Source organism: Prionailurus bengalensis, chromosome A2 (genome assembly GCF_016509475.1).
Source record: "Prionailurus bengalensis isolate Pbe53 chromosome A2, Fcat_Pben_1.1_paternal_pri, whole genome shotgun sequence".
In the NCBI taxonomy this organism is placed as follows: Eukaryota; Metazoa; Chordata; class Mammalia; order Carnivora; family Felidae; genus Prionailurus; species Prionailurus bengalensis.
Genome location: NC_057348.1, coordinates 57,504,695 through 57,510,694, shown reverse-complemented (window position 1 = coordinate 57,510,694; position 6,000 = coordinate 57,504,695).

Genomic DNA, 6,000 nt, shown 5'->3' with positions numbered 1-6,000 from the left:
AGAGGCGGGCTGTGGCGGTGGTGACGGTGTGATGATAGTGACCTGGTGCGATCGCTGGCGATACTGGAGGAGGCGGGGACGGTCATAATGGCGATGGTAACAGCGATGGTGGGGAAGAGGGAGGTTGATGGTGGACATAGGGATGGTCATACGTTTATGGTGATGCTAATGGGGTCATGCAACATCCGTCGGGGAGTTGGTGGCAATGGCACCACTACAGGAGACGCCTGAGGGTCCCATGGCCACGCAAGCAGGACGCTGTGTGGCTGGTTACATCCAATTAAGAGACAAGGGACCGAGGATGATGAGATGCTTCCCTCGACCCAGGGTCCCCTCTGCCTGCCTTGCCTGAGACTTGACCTGTAATGTCTTTGCAAAGAGGAATTTTCCTGTGGTCCCGGAGCTCCCCCAGCAAAGATCAGCACTGTTCTGACCCCAGGCCCTGTGCTCAGCCTGAGGCCCCACCCTAGGGTGGTCCGTCTGTAGGAGGCAGCGAGGATGGAGACAGGGCTGGAGACCCCCAGGGTTCAGGGCTGTCCCAGGGCTTATAGGATGGGCATACAACACAGAGGCAGATCTCAGCTGCTCATTGCCCAAGGAGCCCAGAAGATGGGGGGCCCTCTCCAGCTTACCAAGGACGAGGTGGGGCGAGCTTCCTACAGACGAAGGTGTGGAACTTGGCAGAGGTGATTTTCCCTGCCGAAAATGGTTCTGAGTCGTGTCCTCTGAAATCCTAAGACCAAAAGTGTTAAGAGCAGAGGCGTCTGGGTCCCTCCCCAGGGCCTGCGTGAGGACACAGGGATGTGCAGGCATGACTTGAGCTCAGCCCCCACAGCCTTGACCACCACTGGCTGCTCACTTTCCCTCTCTGACCCTTGCTGTCCTCATTCACCGGTGCGGTGGGAAAACTCCTCCCCGTCAGGACTGCCTCCTCCCTGGGGAGCCAGACTAACCTCCCTGGCTTGCGGCCTCTGTGTCCCCAGTCTGAGGCCCACCCTCAGGGCCTCAGGCGGGCCTGCCTGCCCCCTGCAAGCCATGGCCTGGGAAGAGAAAGAGGACCTTGGGTGACCAGGTGATCGCAGGAAGAGCCTGATCCAGTGCATGCACGGGGAGGCCCAGAGAGGGCAGGGCACAACCAAGGTCACACAGCGGTCCCAGGAACCCTCCCCAGGGCGAGCTGATGGAGGCCGATTAGGCAGCCAATTGGTATTCTGAGCAGCCAGAGGCCCCTCTCTGTCTCTGTAATTAATGGAGTGGCTTTTTAAAAGGATTCTAATCACCCTCGATCCTATCTTCTTATCACTAGCGTTCCTAATTAGATGATCCTGGCAGTCACTCGGCTAATTCCCTCCAGCCTCATGCAGCCCTGCCCAGCCCGGGGCAGCCCACCCCACCCCCCCAGTCCACCCCAGCCCAGCCAGATGGGCAGTCCGGGCCTTCTCTCCCCTCAGGGCCCCTGGTTCTCTAACTGCATTACCTTCAGGATGGATGGGTGACAGCGATGGATGGGCCACTGGATGGACAGTGACAGGTGAGTGAAGGGACTGAATGATGGACAGCTATAAGGGTGGCTAGATGGTTGAACAGAAAACTGGGAGGTTCAGAGCTCAGCCTGTCAGGTCAGACAGCTCTGCCATTTACCAGCTGTGTGTTCTTGGGGAAGTCACTTAACCTCTCTGTGTCTCACTTTCTACATCTCATCTGTAAAGTGGGAATAATAATAGCATTTCCTCATAGGATTGCTGTGAGAACAGCTTAGAACAGAGAAAAGGCTGTGTATGTGGGTTTGCTAGCCTAACGGGTGGATAGACGGATGGATGGAAGAACAGACAGACAGATGAATGAAGGGAAGTGGTAGTAGATGGACAGGTCTGTGGAAGGATGGGTAGAAGGGTCGATGAGCATATAAACTGGTGCGCTGATGGAGGGCTGGTCAGGTGGTGGGTTACTAGACAGGTAGAAGAGACAGTGAACGCCCAGTGCCAGGCAGGGAGGCGTGGGAAGGGTGGGCAGCCTCTCTTCTTCTCCAGAGGTAACAGAACAATCTCAGCTTAGGTCTTGACACAGACGTGGCTCAGACCTGCTTTCCCTCCCCCAAGACATCCAGGAAAGTGTCTTGTTCAACCCTCCTGGCCCGTGGTAATGGGTGCCCACTGGGTCCCCAGGATCCTTTCCCCTCAACCCCTACCTGGGTAACACCCTTCCTGGTGGTGGTCCACGTGGTCTCTGGAAGCTCAGTTCTAGCCTCCAGTGGAAGGTTACTGCCTGAGCAAAGGCATCATTTGTGGGGACCCTCCCCCGCCGAGTTCCAAAGTGCACCAGCCTGTTAGGGCAGCCACTCTCCTCCCTCCACCCATAGTGCCCTAGTCTTCAGCCCATACCTGTATGGGGCAACTCTAGGCAGAGCTCTGATCCCACTTCCAACAGCTCATCCTAAGCCTCCAGGAGGATTCAACCCCCACTGCCTACATACACACCATGGACCTCTGTAGCTTCTGGAATGTGGGGCATCCTGGGTCTTTCTGGAAAGAGTATAGAACAAAGAAGCCTGAAGTATCTTCCAGAGTCAATACCTACATGCATATGTGCACATTCATACCAGCAATCATCCACACACTTATCACCCACTTACCCATCTATCCATCTATCCATCCATCCATCCACCTATCCATCTACCCACCTATCCATCCATCCATCCATCCATCCATCCACCTATCCATCTACCCACCTATCCATCCATCCATCCATCCATCCATCCATCCATCCACCTATCCATCCATCCATCCATCCATCCATCCATCCATCCACCTATCCATCCATCCATCCATCCATCCACCTATCCATCTACCCACCTATCCATCCATCCATCCATCCATCCATCCATCCATCCACCTATCCATCCATCCATCCATCCATCCATCCATCCATCCATCCACCCACCTATCCATCCATCCATCCATCCATCCATCCACCCATCCATCCATCCACGTATCCATCCATCCATCCATCCACCCATCCATCCATCCACGTATCCATCCATCCATCCATCCATCCACCTACCATCCACCCATCCATCCATCCATCCATCCATCCATCCACCTATCCATCCATCCATCTACCCATCCACCCATCCATCCACCTATCCATCCATCCATCCACTCATCCATCTATCCATCCATCCACCTATCCATCCATCCATCCATCTACCCATGCACCCATCCATCCACCTATCTATCTATCCATCCATCCATCCATCCACCCATCCACCCATCCACCCATCCATCCATCCACCCATCCATCCAGCCATCCATCCACCTATCCATCCATCCATCCACTCATCCACCTATCCATCCATCCATCCATCCATCCACCTATCCATCCATCCATCCATCCATCTACCCATCCACCCATCCATCTACCTATCCATCCATCCATCCATCCATCCACCTATCCATCCATCCATCCATCCATCCATCCACTTCCTCGTCCATCCATCTACCCATCCATTCATCCATCCATCCACTTACTCATCCAGCCAGCCAGCCCTTCATCTATCCATCCAACCACTTATCCCATATGTTTCTTGAGCACCTATGCATACATGTACTATAAGCCAGGCACTCCTCTGGGTGCTGCAGGTATATATGCCAGTGAACACACTAGCCAGGGCGTTGCCCTCATGGAGTTGACAGCTAGCGGGAGAGACACAAGAAACTAATAATAAATAAACATAATATAATGTCAGGTAGTGATAGCTGCCATGAGGAAAAACAAAGCAGAAGGAGGATGACAAGCCTTCTCTTTCAGACAGGGTAGGCAGATAGGGTCCCACCCACCTCCACATGCGTATCAGGCATCCATGCCCCCACGCAATATGTGTGTGCCTATACACACGAACACAAGTGTCCACGTGTGCACACAGGCACACAGGTGCCTCCCACAAGGCCTGCAGCCCTGCTGTGCATTGAGGGTACGGTGTCTCCAAAGATGTCCCTGCCCACCCACACTGGGGAGGTCTGGCCCACCTCTCTGGCCAGAACTGTTTCCTTCTTCCTCACCCTGACCTTCCCATATCCCCTCTCCAGGCCTGCTCACCGGGGTCCCAGCACACATCTGGGTTTCACTGGGTCAACTGGAGAAGGGCCTAGGTGACTGCCATGCAATTCGCAATTCAGATCCACACATCTTTCTGCGCTGGTGTAGGTACGAGCTGGAGACAGAGCAGAATTCAGCTGTGTCACCCACACCCACAGAGGGCCCTCCCAATCCCAGGCTGTGGGAAAGGAGCAGAGACCCACAAACACATGAAGGCAGCTGCAACAAGCATTGGGGACACCTGGGGTGACATCTGGGCAGGGCTTAAACAGGGCAGTTCCAGCAGGGTCTATTGAGAGAGGTGACATTAGCCTTTGGCTAGGGCCTCACACATGTGAAGGTCCTCGGATTTAGACTCTGGATGTCCTTTCCCAATGGTATAAATTGCTCGGTTGTGGAAAAAACAGTATTTCCAGGTGGGAAGAAAATGTTCATCATAGGGCTGTAAGCACTTTCAGACCACGGAGTGCATTATAAATGAATCTCTTCCTAAATCAGTGCTCTCAACAGGGTCAGCCCTCCCTCCCCAGGGGACAATGACAGGAGACATTTTTAATAGTCATGACAAGGGGGTAGGGTTGCTATTGGCATCTCGTGGGGTGGGGTCAGGGATGCCACCAAACATCCTACGAGGTACAGGACAACCTTCCGCCACAAATAATGATCCAGTCCCCAGCGTCAGTGCTATCGAGGTGGAGAACTCTGGTCTGAACCCTGAAGCCACCATTTGAAAAGTACAGTTATATTGCATTTGTGTTTTTACTGTGCCTAAGGCATTCATTTCTTTAATGTGAACGTTCAAAACATACAGGCGGTCTGTTCGGTTATTTATTTCTTAATAAAGCAGGGGCCTTGAAACGGGGGTGGTTTCACGCAGAGGGAGCAGCGAGCACAAAGCCTTGCGTGGTGGGAGAGCCTCGTCTGTGGTCTATTGTGCCTGGGACTGAGGAGACAATGAGGGGGCAGGGTCTATGAGGGTGCAAAGGTCATGCAAGCCTCGGATGCCAAACTCAAGAGCTTGGATCAGGTCCCGAGCTGGGTGGATTTGAAGCACAAGGAGAATGTGATCAATGGCATGTTCTAGAACAATCTCTCTACAACAATGGTGTTCCATTTCATGCCCAACAAACTGGTAACCATGTAAAAGGCTGACATTACCAAGTGCTGGCAAGGATGTGGATAGAGCAACAGGGATTCCCTGCCCTGCTGGTGGGAGTGTCAATGGGAACAGCGAGTCTGGAAAATTCTTTGGCCTTATCTTGGAGATGTGAGGGTACTAAATCCTTTGACTCAGCAATTCCACTTCTAGGCTTCTGTGCCCAGAGAAACCCTCATGCATGGCGGAGGGATGAGAACAGCAAGCATATGCTCTCTTTATAATACAACACAGGAAGGGGGTGCCTGGGTGGCTCAGTCGGTTGAGCATCCGACTTCGGCTCAGGTCATGATCTCACAGTCTGTGAGTTTGAGCCCCGCATCAGGCTCTGTGCTGACAGCTCGGAGTCTGGATCCTGCTTCAGATCTGTGTCTCCCCCTCTCTCTGCCCCTGCCCTGCTTGTTCTCTGTCTCTCTCTGTCTCTCTCTCTCTCTCTCCCTCTCTCTGAAAAATAACAAACATTAAAAAATTAAATAATAGAAAACAGGAGGATTGGCAAATACATTGTGTTATATTTATACGATGACATAGTATATACAGCAGCGAAACATGAATGGAACAGAACTTCATATATTCGTGTGAAAGAATATCATAAACGTGATAGTACACCAAAAAAAGTAAGTCATAGCAAAAAAAATCTACTGTTAAGATACCATTTTGCAAAATGTAAAAACCTGCAGAATAACGTGAGCTATGGCATAAGGATTCATACACATGTAGCAAAAAAAATGTAACCTACATGGGAGTCA